Below are 19158 nucleotides of genomic sequence, written 5' to 3'. Positions count from 1 at the left end.
TTAGGAATGGATGTTGGATTTAATAAAATGTCTTTTCTGTATCTATTGAGATAATCTTATGTTTGATTTTCGTTATAGTAAGCTACGTTAATTTATTTTCAAATGTTAAATCAACTTTACGTTCCTAGGAGAAACTGCATTTGGTCTGATGCATTATCCTTTTAACATACTGATAAATTCAATTTGATAAAATTTTGTTAAGAAGTTTTCCACCCATGTTTATGGGACGATATTGGTGTGTGGTTTTATTTTTTTGTAACATCTGCTTTTGTTAATAATACTGCTCTCATAGAATGAGTTGGGAATTATTTTGTCTTAATTTTCTGTAAGATCTCATGTAGAACTGATATCATTTTTTCTTTTTTTTTTAAATGTTTATTTATGTTTGAGAGAAAGAGAATGTGAGTGGGGGAGTATCAGAGAAAGAGAAAGAGAGAGAGAGAGAGAGAGAGAGAGAGAGAGAGAGAGAGAGAGAGAATCCCAAGCAGGCTCCATGCTATCAGTGCAGAGCCCAATGAGGGGCTCAATCTCATGAACTGAGATCATGACCTGAGCTGAAATTAAGTGTCAGACACTTAACCAACTAAGCCACCAAGTGCCCCTATATAATTTTTTCCTTAAATGTTTGCAAGAACTTTCCAGTGAAGCCATATGGGGACTAAAGTTTTCTCTCTGGGAGAAGACAATATGATGAAGGTAGATGGGACATGATTCCATGTAATTATTAACAAGGTCCTAACTTTTGTTGTTCAGTGGGTCTGTGGGTGCTTATTACATTATTAACAGTACTTTCCTAATAAAAGCAGGCAGTACATGACTATCTGTCATTACCAAGGTTTGTGAGTAATCTAATTCTATGTGCCTGAGATAAAACTAACCAGTAGTTCTAGTCTTGATCTCTTACCTGAGTCACTCTATCATATCTAGAGTTACCTATTAGATATTTCTTCTTGTATAACCAAGAGAACTTATCCTTCATTCTCATAGCTTCTCAAACCTTAGAGTTATTTCTGGTTCATTCTTCTTTTAGATCTCCTAAATTATGATAGACTGTCAAGATTTGTGATTGTTTCTTTCAAATTTGTTCTTATATATTACTTCACTATTTCCATTGTCGTCATAATACAAGCCTTTATCACCTCATACTTTGATTACAACAATTTGATAATCAGATCTAAATCCAAATTTCAATTCTGTGCTTCCTGGTTAGGATTAGATAACATATGTAAAAAATTCTAGAACAATACCTAACATTAGTAGGTATCAAAAATTTTGATTGATTTTATCACTCATGGTCTCCCTATCCTTTTTATCCTCTTCAGTAAAAACGTACATTTCCCTGCCAATTAGCATATATTAATATATTATTTGTGTAATCTAAAAGAGTAATTAATACCAAAGGGTATGAGGAAACTTTGAGCAATCTCACATAAATTGATAAATTTAGCTGGATTAATTGGCCAGAGGGAACTTGAAGGAGCCTTTTTTTGTGGCAAAATGAAAGAAAATTCTGTCGTTTGGTGACAGTGAAAAATTACCCTGTCAAGAGTAGTCCTGGAGAATAAATGAATCAGCTAGCTTCTTCATCTAATTTTTTTTTAATCTTCAAATTATATCTTGACTTATTTATAGATTCAGAATAAAATAAGTTTAATTTTTAAATTTAATATGAGTAAAACCAGTTAAAATCGTTTTTTAAATGTCATTTCAGTACTCTGAGCTCTCATTCTGAAAGTCTGTGAAAATTTGAATAGTACTAACTTTAACTTTTTTAATTAAAATATGAGCAGACAATCTTTTGCTGAGTTTTCTCTGTTCTTCATTTTGATGATAAAAAAAGTTGTAGCAAACTAAGTTTGTTAGCTTTTTGTCTTATAGAATTGTCTTTCAAGATGTAGGTTACAAACCAATAGGACTCATATCTCTAGTTTTATAGAGATATGAAAAAAATTCAGAGAAAAAATTCAAAATCAAGCAGGCAAATAACTATTGGATTCCTTTATAATTTTTTAAAGGAATTTTTTTAATTCCTGGTAGAAACAATATTACATTCCAATTGCTAACTCAGTTGTCTTTCTGTGCTAAAGTTAAAGGTATGAATTTGACTATGTTAGGTTCATTGACTTCACAAGAAAGAACTCTGTTCCACAGTCATTGATTGTAATGTCTTACTAAAACCAATTATCTCGGGGCACCTGGGTGGCTCAGTAGGTTAAGTGTCCGACTTTGGCTCAGGTCATGATTTCACAGTCTGTGAGTTCGAGCCCCAGGTTGGGCTCTGTGCTGACAGTTCAGAACCTGGTGCCTGCTTTGGATTCTGTGTCTCCCTCTCTGTCTGCTCCTCCCCTGCTCATGCTGTCTCCCTGTCTCTAAGAATAAATAAACCTAAAAAAAAATACTAAAAAGAAAACAACTATTTCACTAACACATCCTTTGATCACATATGAATGATAATAATCCAAGCTAACATTTATGGAGCCTTTATTGTGTGCCAGGTAATGTGCCAAGTGTTTAACAAGCATTATTTCATTTAATCCCCTCAATAGCCCTTTACGGTAAAGATTATTATCAAGCTCTCTCTCAAAATTTCCAAGCCCAGTAATTTTAAATTCTTAAAATATTAAGATGAGAATAATGTATTTTGAGTTTACAGATGTGAAGTCTGTAAATTGTTACAGATGGAAAAACAGAGACCTAGGGGCATGTGGGTGGCTCTGGGTTAAGCATCCGACTTCAGCTCAGGTCATGATCTTCTGGTTCCCATGGGTTTGAACCCCATGTCAGGCTCTGTGTTGACAGCTTGGAGCCTGGAGCCTGCTTCGGATTCTGTGTCTCTCCCTCTTTCTGCCCCTCCCCCACTAATGCTCTTTCTCCCTCTCTCTCAAGAATAAACATTAAAAAAATTTTTTAAGAAAAACAAAGACTTAGAAAGTTAAGTAACCAAGGGGGCTCCTGGGTGGCTCAGTTGGTTAAGCCTACGACTTGGGCTTGGGGCATGATCTCACAGTTCATGAGTTTGGGCTCTGCATCCCACTCCCACACTGGGCTCTCTGCTGTCAGCACAAAACCTGCTTTAGATCCTGTTCCACCCTCTCCTTGCCCCTCCCCCACTTCGCGCACATACATGCACACTCTCAAAAATAAACATTAAAAAAAAAAAAGTTAAGTAACCTGTTTAAGACCACACAACTAATGAGTGGTGTTGGACACAGGATAAAAGCAGGCAGTTCGACTACGGGGTCTGCATTCTTACTGTGTTATACTGATGCCAAAAAAACAGTGCAACTGGCATGTGTGGTAGGGCAAGGGGAATACCAACCAGCTTATAATGCCTAACCGACTAGTGTAATCAAAAGATCCTTTAATCGAATTATTTGAGAACCATAATTCTGAGCAGAAATATATTGGAAGCTCAAAAGACATGACTGAAAGTATTCTCTACATTTAGTGAAATTGTAGTTTTTAGCCGGCAACGGGCAGAACAGGGTATTTTGTCCCACGTGAGCACAGTTTTTATTTAAGGAAGTTTATTTCCTTCTAAACTAATATGGGGGCACCTGGGTGTCTCAGTCAGTTGAGCGTCCAACTTTGGCTCAGGTCATGATCTCACAGCTCATGAGTTTGAGCCCTGCGTCCGGCTCTGTGCTGACAGCTCAGAGCCTGGAGCCTGCTTCAGATTCTGCGTTTCCCTCTCTCTCTGCCCCTCCCCCACTCATGCTCTGTCTCAGAAATAAACATTAAAAAAAAAGTTTTAAGAAATAAACTAATATGTGCTAGCAATTATTCTCTTAGAATTACTTGGCATTAAGGAGAACACAGAGTTAGGTTATTAAATGATTCTCAAATACTGAATGAAATGCAGTTATCTCAGCTGGCTGTGTTTAGAATTCATTTAGTGAATTCATTCACATGTGCTGTGAAAGTCAGGTGCTGTTTTCTCTGATTTTCAAAGTGCCCAAGTCAGCAACATGCAGGTAGCACTTCTATTGTTGTAATTAATGACAGTGAAGAATCAAGTAACAATATTCACATGTATGGCATTGTCTTAAGGAACACACTGACCTATCCCAAAATTCTGCTGAACTGTCAAGAGTATAGAAGGCTTCTGAATTTATCTAACAGAACATTATCTAACAGTACTCCTAGAATAAGCTAAATTCCCTCTTAATTGTATAATGACAGTGAGAATTCTGGTTTTATGAAGGCTTTTTAAAGTATATATGTTGCAACAAAGTCATGACATGGACACTGAAATGTTCAAAAATTATTTGAATATCACACATTTTAGTGAATCTCAACACTGAACCATAAATCCATCAAGGACGTTCCTGTGGAAGGGAGTCAACAGTACTGACATTTAAGTCAAGGAATGGATCGTCATGCTCTCTAAATTGCAGCTGAAAGTTTTCAGTTTCCTTAAATCCTCTCCTTCCTGTCTCCTACCACCCCCTCTGCACCCTCACTCCACAATACCCTAACTATTCATGCCCTTCCTTCAAGGGCATAATGACCTGTGACTCTGCCCAAACTGCCTCCCTCTCATATATCAGCCAACTAGAGACCACGTCTTAGACTAAATAATAGCTGCTTAATACGCAAATGATCTTAATTACGTGGTGCAATGTGTATTATGATATAAAAATTCCAGACCATTAATATACAGAAATCTATACACTAATTTCTATACACTAATAATGAAGTAGCAGAAAAATTAAGAAAACAATCCCATTTAAAATTGCACCAAAGAGGGGCGCCTGGGTGGCGCAGTCGGTTAAGCGTCCAACTTCAGCCAGGTCACGATCTCGCGGTCCCGTGAGTTCGAGCCCCGCGTCAGGCTCTGGGCTGATGGCTCGGAGCCTGGAGCCTGTTTCCGATTCTGTGTCTCCCTCTCTCTCTGACCCTCCCCCATTCATGCTCTGTCTCTCTCTGTCCCAAAAATACATAAAAAACGTTGAAAAAAAATTTAAAATTGCACCAAAGAGAATAAAATACCTAGGAATAAATTTAACCCAGAGGTTAATTTTTCAGTATGGTGAAAACTCTGAAAACTGTAAGACACTGATGAAAGAAATAGAGGACAACACAAACAAATGGAAAGATGTATCACGCTCATGCATTGGAAGAATTAATATCATTAAAACATCCAAAACATACCCAAAGCAATCTACAGATTTAATGCAGTCTCTCTCAAGACACCAAGCAGGAGTACTTGGGTGGCTCATTTGATTAAGTGTCTGACTGCAGCTTGGGTTATGATCTCCTAGTTCCTGGGTTCAAGCCCTGCGTTGGGCTGTCTACTGTCAGCCAAGAGCCCGCTTAGGATTCTCTCTCCCTGCCTCTCTGTCCCTCCCCTGCTCACGCTCTCTCAGAAATAAATAAATATCTTTTTAAAAAAGATACCCAATAGTATTTTTCACAGAACTAGAAAAAATAGTTCTAAAATTTGTATGGAACCACAAAAGACCTCAAATAGCCAAAGCAATCTTGAGAAAGAGGAACAAAGATGGAGGTATCACAATCCCAGATTTCAAGATATACTACAAAGCTGTGGTAATCAAAATAGCATGGTACTGGCACAAAGAGAGACATGTGAATCAACAGGAGAGCCCAGAAATAAAGCCACACTTACATGGTCAATTAATTTACAACAAAGGACGCAAGATATACAATGGGGAAAAGACAGTCTTTTCAATAAATGGTGTTGGGACTGACAGCTACATGCGAAAGAATAAAACTGGACTTTCTTACACCACACACAAAAATAAACTCAAAATGGATTGAAGCCCTAAATGTGAGACCTGAAACCATAAAACTCCTGGAAGAAAACACAAGCAGTAATCTCTTGGACATCTCCCTTAACAACATATTTATGGATATGCCTCCTCAGGCAAGGGAAACCAAAGCAAAAATAAACTATTGGGACAACACCAAAATAACAAAGGAAACACAGCAAAGGAAACCATCAACAAAACAGAAAGGCAACCTGCTGAATGGGAGAAGATATTTACAAATGAGATATCTGATAAGAGGTTAATGTCCAAAATATACAAAGAACAGGAGAGCCTGGTTGGCTCAGTCGGTTAAGCATCCGACTTCCACTCAGGTCATGATCTCACAGTTCCTGAGTTGGAGCCCCACATCGGGCTCTGTGCTGACAGCTCAGAGCATGGAGCCTGCTTCAGATTCTGTGTCTCCCTCTCTCTCTCTCTGCCCCTCCCCCAGTCATGCTCTGTCTCTCTCTGCCTCTCAAAAATAAACGTAATAAAAAAATTCAAAATATATAAAGAATTTCTACAACTCAACACCAAACAAAACAAAAACAATCCAATTGAAAGATGGGCAGAAGACCCAAATAGACTTTTTTTTCAAAGAAGATGTACAGAGGGTCAACAGACATATGAAAAGATGTTCAACATCACTAATCATCAGGGAAATACAAATCAAAACCACAGTGAGATATACCCTCACACCAGTCAGAATGACTAAGTATCAAAAGGACAAAAAAAAAAAAAAAAACAAAAAACAAGTGTTGACAGGGAAGTAGAGAAAACAGAACCCTAATACACTGTTGGTGGAATTGGAAATTGGTGCAGCCACTGTGGAAAAATGATATGGAGGTTCCTCAGAGAAGTTAAAAACAGAATTGCCATATGAACTAGTAACTCCACTACTGGGTATTTAATCCAAAGAAAACAAAAACACTAATTCAAAATGACATATGCACCCCTATGTTTATTGCAGCATTATTTACAATAGCCAAGATATGGAAGCAGCCTAAGTATTCATCAATGGATGAATGGATAAAGATGTGAAGATACACACACACACACACACACACACACACATACACACACACAATATTGCTCAAACATAAAGAATGACATCTTGCCATCCGCAACAACATGGATGAGTTTACAGGATATTATACTAAGTGAAATAAGTCAGAGAAAGACAAATAGCTTATGATTTCATTTATATGTAGAACCTAAAAAACAAACGAGTAAGGACACAAATCCAATAAACTCTTTTATTTTTTTTTTAATGTTTATTTATTTTTGAGAGAGACAGAATGCGAGTGGGTTAGGGGCAGAGAGAGAGGAAGACACAGAATCCGAAGCAGGCTCCAGGCTCTGAGCTGTCAGCACAGAGCCCAACACGGGGCTCGAACTCAGGAACTGTGAGGTCATGACCTGAGCCGAAGTTGGATGCTCAACCGAGACACCCAGGCGCCCCTCCAATAAACTCTTAAAAGGAGAGAACCAGTGGTTGCCAGAGGGAAGACAGATGGAAGGATGGGCCAAATACATAAAGGGAATTAAGAAGTACAAACTCCCAGTTATAAAATAACTAAGTCACAGAGACAAAAAGCAATGCATAGGGAATATAATAAATAATACCGTATAACATTGTATGGTGACAGATGGTGACTACACTTATCATGGCAAGCACTGAGTAATGAATAGAATTGTTGAATCAGTATGTTGTATACCTGAAACTAAAATAACACTGTATGTTATTTACACTTCAGTTTTTAAAGTTACATATACAAATTCAATCTTGTCATAATTTTTCATAAACCCTCTCTCATACAAAAATTTGCAAACCTGTGTATTTTTACATTTAATAAAAGGGTAATACAAATATATTTTGAAGTCTTCCAAAATATTCTACTAGAGCTTTTGTTGTTTAAGGATTTTGTAGCAAAACATTCAGGATTATAAATATATTCTGATGACAACTTCTCAGTTAATTGTTGATTTTCTAAGCACATTAAGAAGACTGATAATGGAGGAAGACTGGAGTTAGAACCAGAAAACTTCTACTAGGGTTTCTGTTTGGGTTGTTTATTAGATGTATGGTCTTGGGCAAACCAGTTTACTTCTCTCAATTTCAGTTTATATAAAACTATATATATAATATGTACATATTATATATAAATTATATAATTATATAAGTTATATTTATAAGTTTTTATATATTTATGTAAGCTATAATTATAGATGTTATATATGTTATATATTATTCTATAAAATATAATTATTATATAATTATTATATATTATATAATTAGTATTATATACAGTTGTATATAAACTGAAGTTGATATATATAATATATATAAAATAGGAATAATGCTTTTCTCATTTTCTCATTATATTTCTCATTATATTGCCCATAAAATGTACAGTTCTCTCCTTCAGAATGTCACTACTACACCTGACATTCTCAGCCACTCCATTCTGAAATCCTTTTCACTCAGCTCCATGACACCATTCTCTCCCTGTTCTTTCGTGTCTCTAACCATTCCTTCTGTCTCCTCTGAGGACTTCTCTGCCTCTCTCCACCTCTTTGGTGTTGTTTGCCCATGTTTCAGTCTTTGCCCTTTTCTTCTTACTCTAAACTTTTCCTTCAGTGATACACTTTGGCCCTTTAAATTGCCTCGTTAGCTTCATCTCTGTCACACCTTCCTCCCACCCTATCACTCACACTGAAATATTGACACACCTCAAGCCTTTGCACAGCTACCTCCCTTGGCTTAATGTTCTGCCCATTCCCTTACCTCTTAGCTAACTCCTACTCATCCTTTAGTACTTAGTCACTTTTCTCCAGGAAGTTTTCCTCGACTCCACAAGACTGGATTACGTGCTTCTCCTGTGTGTGTTTCCATATCACCTCCATACTTACATTGACTGTATCATTTACCACAATGTATGGTAATGAACTTTCTTGAATACCTCTTCTACTAGAATGTGAGCTCTTTGACAGTAGAGACTGTAATTTATGCACGACTGTATCCATAGCCCATGGCATTTGCCCAGCATAGACCTACATAATAATTGTTTGCTGATAGGTAAATCCTGCCAACTCCAAGGTGAAGCACTTTATAAACAGTTAAAGATTACTGTTCTCATCACTATCATTATGATTTTCATTATACAATAATGGAATACAATAAATAGAATACACTATTTATTACACAAATACTTATTAAGCATCTGCTACGTGCCAGGCACTCTGCTAAGTATTGAGAAATACAACATTGAATAGACAGACGTTCTCCCAATTTTCATGCTGTTAATAGTCTCTTGGCCAAAACCCTCAACAAAAGCCTTGGAACAGGATTTTTAATGGTCCAGTCTGCTTTACTATCTACAAACACAGGTGGGGTTCTAACATCAATCATCTGATACAGAATTGAAAGGAAGCATACACCATACCCCAACCTTCCAGTCAGATGCCTAAGATAATGACTTCTATTCTCAGACTACTTTTGGCACTTCTCTTAATTCCACCCAGACTTTGACCTGCACATCTGATAGACTTTATGCTCCTTTCCCAGATTACCGTGGATTGGTTCCTTTCCAGTGCCTACCTCAATGCCTATAAATAAGAAATTATAATGTAAAATAAACTCCAAAAGGCATCATGGAAAGATTTTCAATATACATGTAGTAATCATCAAAACTGAGAAGTCTAAAACATCCCATCCCTTTGACCCAACTTTTATTTTCTTAATGAACTGTCTGTACTTATTTTAAAATCTGCTCTTGGACATTTACAGAAGATTTTCAAATTAATCTTTTGGGAACATACTGTCATATTCCACTCAAATATCCACTCAATCTTAGACTCATTGATTATTGCCTCCCACTTTCATGCTTTTTATATGCTATTAGTCAACATTTCCCCTACTAGCCTATAAACTTGTGTGGAATTTGGGGTGTCTCAGTTGAGCATTTGACTTCAGCTCCAGTCATGATCTCACTATTCATGAGTTCAAGCCCTGCATCGGGCTCTGTGCTGACAGCGCAAAGCCCACTTCAAATCCTCTGTCTCCTACCCCCTCTGCCCCTTCCCCTCTTGTGTGCATACACGCTCTCCCTCTTTCTTTTTTTTAATTTTTTTTCCAACGTTTATTTATTTTTGGGACAGAGAGAGACAGAGCATGAACGGGCGAGGGGCAGAGAGAGAGGGAGACACAGAATCGGAAACAGGCTCCAGGCTCTGAGCCATCAGCCCAGAGCCGGACGCGGGGCTCAAACTCACGGACCGCGAGATCATGACCTGGCTGAAGTCGGACGCTTAACCGACTGCGCCACCCAGGCGCCCCTCCCTCTTTCAAAAATAAAAAATATTTTAAAAAAACTCATGTGGAATTTGCAGTTTTATTTAGAGCAGAGACCCCAGGCCCTCCTTTAACTACATATAATTACGTAGCTAAAAGTATTCATATATTTAGTATTCACATGTATCACTGTCATTTTAATAAGCCTACAAAATGAGGGGTGCCTGGGTGGTTCCATCAATTGGGCATTCAACTCTTTAACTCAGGTCATGATCTCAGTTGGTGGGTTTGAGCCCCCTGTCGGGCTCTGTGCTGGTGACACAGGGCCTGCTTGGGATTCTCTCTCTCTCTGCCCCTCACCTACTCTCTCTCTTTCAAAATGGATAAATAAAAAAAACCTACAAAATTCAAAGTACTCACTTTAACAGTTTTCCCTTCCTCAGAAACCTGATAAACATTTTTGAATTATCAAATTTTTTCAAGAGGTACTAGAATTCAAGTGTGGTGAGTACATAAAGTTACCTCAGTTTCTACAGGGAAGCTCTTTTAATGTGGTTTCTTTAAAGTTCTTAACTGATACATATTATCAGAATAATGATTTTAAGTATACATTAGTAAAATGAGGTTTAAAATGTTCTGTAGTAACTTCTAGCCATGATTCCTTTGATTTATAACAGGATAACAGTTTGCCATTCTTTGTGTTTTCATCAGGCTCACCAGGCTGCCTCCTCAACTACTGCATCCCCTGCCCCTCTGTGCTCCTTAACTCTGGTCCGTCACTCCAGCTCTGAGAACATTACTTGCATAGTGCATCACAGATCAGAATTAAAATTCTCATCTGGGTCTGTAGGTCTTCTGCAGGCTTCCTCAGACCTGGTTTCCCTTATCTTTTCCCATTCCTTCAACCTCCCACCTAACAAATTTAGTCAATAGCCTATTTCCACCTCCAAGATAAAATTTCTATACCCAACGCGGGGCTCGAACTCACAACCCTGAGATCAAGAGTCACATGCTCCTCCCGACTGAGCCAGTCAGGTGCCAGGCACCCCCTTCCAAGATGATTTTTTTTTTTTTTTGAGAGGAAGAGAGCAGGGGAAAGGGGCAGAGGGAGAGAGAGAATTCCAAGCAGGCTCCACATTCAGCGTGGAGCCCGACACAGGGTTCAATCCCACAACCCCAGGATCATGACCCAAGTAGAAAACAAGAGTCTGACACTCAACTGACTGAGCCACCCAGGCGCTCCCTTCCAAGACAATTCTTAAGCCACATTTTTTTTTAACCAATGAAGTAATTTCCCAAACTAATCATAATAGAAATGGTGATTTTCTCCGCTAAGCCCTAACTAAGCATGAATGTTTGCTCTCTTTCAGTCTCTGACACCTCTAAATGTGCTTAGGTTTCTAGGTGTATCTGGCATTTAAACTTTTAAATTTTTTATATTGTTAAACACCCCCCCACACACACACACCTAAGAAATATCAGTCTAATCTACTTTAACTTTTTATTATAAAACATTGCAGACATCTGCAAAATTAGACTAATATAATGCACTCTCACATAACCATCAAAAAGCTTCAAAAATCACCTGCTTTTTCCATTGTCCTCAGCAATACAAAATCTGTTTATTTGTTATACCAGTGCAGCAGGACACATAAGTGATGACACTTTACTGATGTTTTAAACCCTACTTCAGCTGAAATCACTACATCCTAGGCACCACAGAGTACATCCTCCTGTTCCCTCAGAATTAGGCCCAGAATAACACTTGCCTTTTATTCTCTCTCGGGAAGACTTTAAAGTAACTACTTAAAGAAAATCAGTACATTCTCAGTTGATTAAATCATTAACAAAATTAAGTTACATATACAAATAAAATGTAAGGATTTTTTTTAAGCTACAATACATCGCAGGAAAGACTTGGAGTCTCTACACTGAATGAAGGAGAAGAGCCGAAACTAACAACTGAATCCCTATTATGGGGCCACACAGTAGGTGGTTTACACATGTTATTTCCTAGATTTAGAGGTTATGAGTGTGATAGAATTACAAATAAATGGGAAAAGATGGAATTAGCTGAAATGAATATTCATTCGCTCAAGAAAGTTATTGAACATCTTTCTGGGGTGTCTGCGTGGCTCAGTCGGTTAAGCTTCTGGCCCCAGCTCAGGTTATGATCTCATGGTTTATGAGTTCGAGCCCTGTGCCGGGCTCTGTGCTGACAGCTTGGACCCTGGAGCCTGCTTCGGATTCTGTGTCTCCCCCTCTCTCTGCCCCTTCTATGCTCATGCTCTGTCTCTTTCTCAATAATAAACATTAAAATATTTTTTGTTTAAAAAGTTATTGAACATCTTTCTGCAATGTGCTAGATGCAGTGTAAGGCACTACACAAAGATGAATAAAATCTATCTTTTTATGGAGCTCACAGTGTAGATGGATGAAAGCTAATTACCGATATAACAAGGCTAACAATTTTGGTTAGAAAATGATTCATTTAAATAACATCTGAAAGTGTGGGAATGCATATAAAAATAAGTTTTCTGATGTTAAAGAAAAATGCCTCCAGTAGAAGACAGGCTATAAATTAGAGGAGTGGTTTTAGAACTTTTTGAGTTTAGGACTAATGTCTGGATCTATTATTGAGAAGCCTTAGAGAGCTTCTGTATGGATTTTATCTATAGATATTTAAAATATTGAAAATTAAAACCCTCTACTCTCATCCTTTGTTCAGTGTAGAGGCTCCAGGTCTTTCCTGCGATGTACTGTAGCTTAAAAAAAAAATCCTTATATTTGGGGCACCTGGGTGGCTCAGTCAGTTAAGAGGGTAAGCATCTGATGTCCACTCAGTTAACAATCTCGCGTTGAGGTCAGAGCCCCATATTGGGCTCTGTGCTGACAGCTCAGAGCTGGGAGCCTGCTTCAGATTCTGTATCTCCCTCTCGTTCTGCCCCTCTCTTGCTCATGCTCTGTCTCTCAAAAATAAACATTAAAAAAATCCTTACATTTTATTTATATATGTAACTTAATTTTATTAATAATGTCATCAAATAAGAACTTACAATTTTTTTGGACTGGTTACTTCAAAGTCTTCCCAAGAGAGTCCTTGCAAATAATAACAAACCCATTACATATCAACACACACATTTTATGACAGTAACTATTTTTCAGAATAAAAATAGTAAGAGTGGCATTGTTTTACATTTTTTGCACATCTCTAATTCTGGCTTAATAAAAGGTACATTCTCATACCTTCTTCTGCATTTGAACTATTGTGACATGTTGTTTTGATTGAAGTATTAAAGATATGGCCTCAAAAAATAAAAATAAAGATATGGCCTCATACAGATGCATAATTGAAAAAGGAAGAACTTTATGGGCCCCTAAAGGGTGTTGGATATTCCCAGGAATTCTAAAACCACATTCTGAGATTTGCTGAATTACAGGAAAGAATGTTCTATCAACTCACGTTAGTTCTTTCTACAAAGGGAGTAGTTGGACTGAGTACCCCCTCACTGTTTTAGAATGCTAAATGAAGTTGTTTTAATAACTTAATTCCTATACTCAGTAACCTGAATACCAAAGGATTTTGGGAATCTCACAGTCTTTTCCTAATCTAATCTATTAAGTGACTTTTCTTCCGCTTGCTCAGGCAATGCAGTGTCTTTGGCCACCTTAAGGGGGCAGCAGCAACACAACGATTCAGCCTCGCTGCACTGTTGTGTTAAAGATCTCAGGCAAGCCAGATGAATTGTTATCAAGAATGAGAGAAAACACTAAAGGACAAGGTTAAACATGTAGCTCATCAACAAGAGCTTGGTCATAATAAAGAAGGCTGGGATGATGAAGGGATTTAATGATGCCAGTCTAGCATATTAATCATTCATGTTAAATTAAGACAGCTAAGTATTCATCATAGGTTTCAGAGAGAGTATCACAATACTACCATAGCCTATATCATATTATGATAGGATTTATCAAAAAGGTTGCATTTTTCTCCTAATTTGACATATATGGTCTATATTAATGATACAGTATTTTTGTGAGAAGAAGAACGTACTTTGTACTAGACATTATGCCTGGCAATGGGATACTAGACACTATGCCTGGCAAAGGCTGTATGAAACAGCCTTTGAAATCAAATAGCTTTGTTGGAAGAAATAGATGGGACCGCAACTAGTTAATGCACAACATATTAAGTGCTATAATAGTAGTATATACACAGGGCTGTAGAAACATGGAAAAGTTGTGGAAAAGACAATGGTGGGATAAAGGAGGGGCTTGGGACTAAGGAACATTACACAGAGATAGTGACATTTGATTTAGACCTTGAAAGAGAAATAGAAGATAAATAGGATTTCACACATTCAGACAAAAGCAGCAACAAGAACAAAAACACCAATTGCCTGATGACCTGTTGCAAATTTGGGGAACTATAAGTTACCCAGCAAATATATGGTGAAACTAGAAAAACAGGCAGGGCACAGACTGGGAACATTCCTAAATGTCATATTAAGAAAGTTTAGACTTGATCCTATAGGCAATGAGGATCTAGAAAGGGATTGTTTTAAAGCAAGAATGTGAATTGGATACATAGTCTAGAAAGAAAAAGCACTCTGACAGCCATGCAGAAAATTGAGGTACACGGAAGAGGACAAATACAGTGATCCCGGCAAGAGAACACCTGAATTAAGACAGTGGCATTACAAATCAAAAACTGGAAGAGACATTTTAGCAGTGGAACTGACAGGACATAGTGACCCATTCATGCCCTTATTTAATACGTGTTCATTAAGCTCCTACTATATGCCAGGCACTGTCCTAGGCTGTGAGAGATGAAAGTGAACCAAAAGACAAAGTCCCTGCTTCCAGGGAACTTACCTTGTAGTGGGGCCACTACTACAAGAGCTTTGGCCACTTAGATTTGGAGAGGGAGAGGAGAGGCAAGGAATACTGTGAAGAATTAGCTCGAAGTTTCTAGTTTGAGCAAATGAGTAGACAGAGTTACCATTAATTGAGATTAAATCTGAAAACACGTTTAAGGAGTCAGAAAATGAGCTCAGTTTTAAATAGGTTTTACTACCTGTCAGAATGACATGGATTTTAATACTGGGTGGCTCAGTGGGTTAAGCATCTGAATCTGGATTTTGGCTCAGGCCATGATCTCACAGTGAGTGTGATCGAGCCCTTTGTTGACAGCATGGACGGAGCCTGCTTGGGATATTCATTCTCTCTTTCTCTCTCTCTCTCTTTTTCTCTCTCTCTCCCCCCTCCCCTCACTCCTGTGTGCATGCTCTCTCTCTCAAAATAAAAAAATAAGTATTAAAAAAAAAAAAGAATCAGGATTTTTAGAGCTCATTATACAAAGACTTTAAAGATCAGCTTTGTGCAGTGGCAGGATCGTAGCCAATGAGGGTTATCCGAAGCACAATTATTGCTAATTGAAAGATCGTTTAGTCCAATCCCTTCACTTACCATACAGAAAAAGAGGCACAGAGACTCAGTGACTTATCTGAGGTTGCAAATGTTCAGCTGCAGGTTTCTTGACTGTTACTCCATTACTTATTTTATCATTCTCCATTTTTTATCTAATTTTAAAGTATGTGAAATATATGTATATGTATATAAATATATACACATGTATATATTTATACATGTGTATATATTTATATACATAATATGCTGGATGGGTAATATGTATATTGGTATCAACAGGTACAGCAATTAGTGAGACAGGCTTTAAGACACTTTTGAAAATGACTTAATAGCCTGATAAAATGTGTTTCAAGAATAGAGTATAATTTGGAGCTGTTATAAAATAATTTCCAGGTTGAGTATTAAGGTATGAAGCTCAAGCTGTGAGACAATATGTAAATCTCATAGAATATAATATTAAGTACATCAGATCTAAAAATATTCATGCTAATGTTTCTATTCTAGAATTTCATTGGATCTATGCTTGACCTCTATGTTTTCTAAATTAATTTTCCTTGACTTTTTTAGATATTCAATTATTTCAACATAGCAAATAATGCAGGAATCAAGAAAATAATTTTAAGTTTATTCATTTATTTTCAGAGAGAGAGAGAGAGAGAGAGAGAGAGAGAGAGAGAGAGCGCGCGCACGCACAAGCAGGGGAGGGGCAGGGAGAGAGGAAGAGAGAGAGAATCCCAAGCAGGCTCTGCTCTGTCAGTGCGGAGGCTGACCCAGGGCTCAAACCCATGAACCACAAGATCATGACCTGAGCCAAAACCAAGAGTCAGATGCTCAACCAACTGAGCCACCCAGGTACTCCTTAAGAAAAGAATTTTAAATCTTAGCTATCATTTATAATAATGGTTACATTGTGTTAATGTGTTATCTCCTTTCTCAAGGAACAGAATTGTCACGACTGACAGCTTTCAATCTGCATTTCATTAAACTCAAGTAAATTATTTGTCTCAAATTTTAAGAAGGTTTTAGAACACTTAACTATATACTACAATTAATGTTAAAACCTATCCCTTTACAGTCTTTAGAACAAACAACATTGTTTTGAGCTTCATAAAATGTGAGCCTAAATTTTATCATTTTTCACTTCACCAGAAATATATACTTAAATACAATATAACTTGGGGCACCTGGGTGGCTCAGTCGGTTAAGCATCTGACTTAGGCTCAGGTCATGATCTCATGGTTCATGAGTTTGAGCCCCTCGTCGGGACCATAGAGCCTGCTTCGGATCCTCTGTCTCCCTCTCTCTGTTCTCCTCTCGCTTGTGCGCCCTCACATGCTCTCTCTCTCTCAAAAAACATTTACAAAATACAACTTTATTACATTTCTTTAGTAAAGATGATAACTTTATACTTTAAAAATACTATAAAACCTGTGATAAGCCTTGTCACAATTCAAAAATGTTAAATTAGATCCTATTTTATCCGTTAGAAATAGATTTTTTTTCTTCCTACCAATATAAGCAATTCCTCACTAGTGACAAAGAATCTTATTTTCAACTTGCCTTGACATTCTTCTGTATTAATAAAAGTATAATACTTTGCACTCATATGAATGTATTTGATAGTTTTCAGAGGGCAATCACTGTGCTAGGAGTACCCTTAAAAGCAAGAATTCTGCTCTATTTTTTTTTTAATGTTTATTTATTTTTGACAGACAGAGCATGAGCAGGGGAGGGGCAGAGAGAGAGAGAGACAGACACAGAATCTGAAGCAGGTTCCAGTCTCTGAGCTGTCAGCACAGATCCCAACACAGGGCTTAAACTCACAAACGTGAGATCGTGACCTGAGCCAAAGTCAGATATTCAACCGACTGAGTCACCCTGGTGCCCCTGCTCTACTCTATTCTTTATCCTTAGCATCTCATACAACTAGGACACACAGTACAAACTCAACTCATATTTGGAGGAGTGAATGAATGACAAAGAGAGAACAGGAAAATTGTCTAATCCAAAGTCAACCCAAATAAAACTTATGATTAACATCTCCCAAAAGAAGGCTGCTGGTAAGAATGCATGCATGAATGAATAGAAAACGAAGTAAAATGGACTGTGTTTACATTAAACTAGGTCTCTTGAAAAACCAGAAGTTGGCTTCCAAAGCACATGGATGTGGTAATCTCTGGAGGAGAATGGGCTTCCTCACCTTCTCTGCAAGTGGAAATGGCCTTTCAAATGAAGGACACAGCTGGGAAGGGGCAGCCCCAGGCCCTGCCTACAAAGAAGGGGAGGATGGAAAGACAGAAGAGGAACAGTAGTGAACTCCCCTTTATGGCCAATCTCTAGGGGTCAAAAAACTCTCCTAAACATTTCCAGGAGGGGAAGGGATTAAGATTATTTAAGAGTTCCCAGAAATACCTACCCTATGCTTTCTGAAATCCCACCACTTAAAATCTTTTTACTCATTTTAGCTATCAGTACATTGCCCCTTCCAGCTCAAATTGATACTAGCAATTAGTGTCAGTGAATGTTAACCTGTTCTTCTCATTCCTATGATCACATTATTTAAGAGAAGGATTGCTAACCAAAATATATCTACACTTAAAGTCCGGATTCCTAATGCCAGGTCCAGACTTCCCATCATATCATAGCTTCAGACTTGCCCTCATACTTAGATCAGAAGACTCAAGCATACTCAAGCATACTCAAGCGTCTAGGGTCAGGCAATGTAAAAGTAGTGGAAGTCAATGTCACATAGTGTTAATTGACAGTTAATGTAAGTGAATGAGGACTGGTTGTAAAACAACAGGGAATGGAGGAGACAATGTCAAAAGGAGCCTGTGTACCCTGAGGGGGAAGCAACTACTTGTCCCAGGGTATTGTTTCGGTGCAGAAAGGACCCAGTTTTGCCAACATCCTCCAATTTTTCAAGAGAGGCTGGAAATCCAGGTTTTATTTTTTAAGCCTGTTTGTGGCCGTAAGTGGCTTCTGGCTGCCAATTTGTGGCCCCTGATCTAAATGAACAGGCAGCACTAAGAAAATGGAGAGACAAAGGGAGGCCTAGTTTGGCCTGAAAGGCGGAGGCCCAGTCAAAGGGGAGGAAAGGACAAGAAAGAGGCACAGAGAGGAAGGTGGAAGTCAAATTTCACCAACCTCAAAACGTGGCCCAGGGAGCTCCAATCTGTCTTCTAATCTGACAGCAAAAGGGAGGAGATGACAAGAAGAAAAAAAAAAAAAAAAAAAAAAAAAAGGAGGGGCAGGGAGAAAAAAAACGCTACTGATAGAAAAAGGAAATACATCAAAATGCTAACAATACATGTGTCACATTTTGAAGGTCCCCTTTTCCATTCCTGATATTTTTTAACGTTACATTATTTTTGACAGAGAACTAGTGGGAGAGGGGCACAGACAGGGGGAGACAGAGAATCCAAAGCAGGCTCCGTGCTGTCAGAGCAAAGCCCGATGTGGGGCTCGAACCCACCAACGGTGAGATCATGACCTGAGCCGAAGTCGGAAGCTTAACATACTGAGCCACCCAGGTGCCCCTCCATTCTTGATAATTTTTAACCATAAATATGGTTATATTAAGTTTAGAACAAAAAACCCACAAATTTTACTAGAAGTTAAATAAGTTGGATTTCAGGGTAAAAATCCACTCATCACAGAGTG

General features: G+C 38.0%; 1 protein-coding gene and 1 pseudogene across 6 annotated transcripts in view; one reads left to right on the top strand and one right to left on the bottom strand.

The window, feature by feature from the left end:
* Window positions 1–19158, bottom strand: part of NEXN (nexilin F-actin binding protein) — a 51396-nt gene that overhangs the window by 29765 nt on the left and 2473 nt on the right. The window lies entirely within an intron of this gene.
* LOC111562007 lies at window positions 15440–15690 on the top strand (annotated as a pseudogene).

The sequence above is a fragment of the Felis catus genome, chromosome C1 (assembly GCF_018350175.1).
Source record: "Felis catus isolate Fca126 chromosome C1, F.catus_Fca126_mat1.0, whole genome shotgun sequence".
NCBI lineage: Eukaryota > Metazoa > Chordata > Mammalia > Carnivora > Felidae > Felis > Felis catus.
The sequence above is the reverse complement of the archived record's forward strand: the minus strand, read 5'-3'. Positions and strand labels throughout refer to the sequence as shown.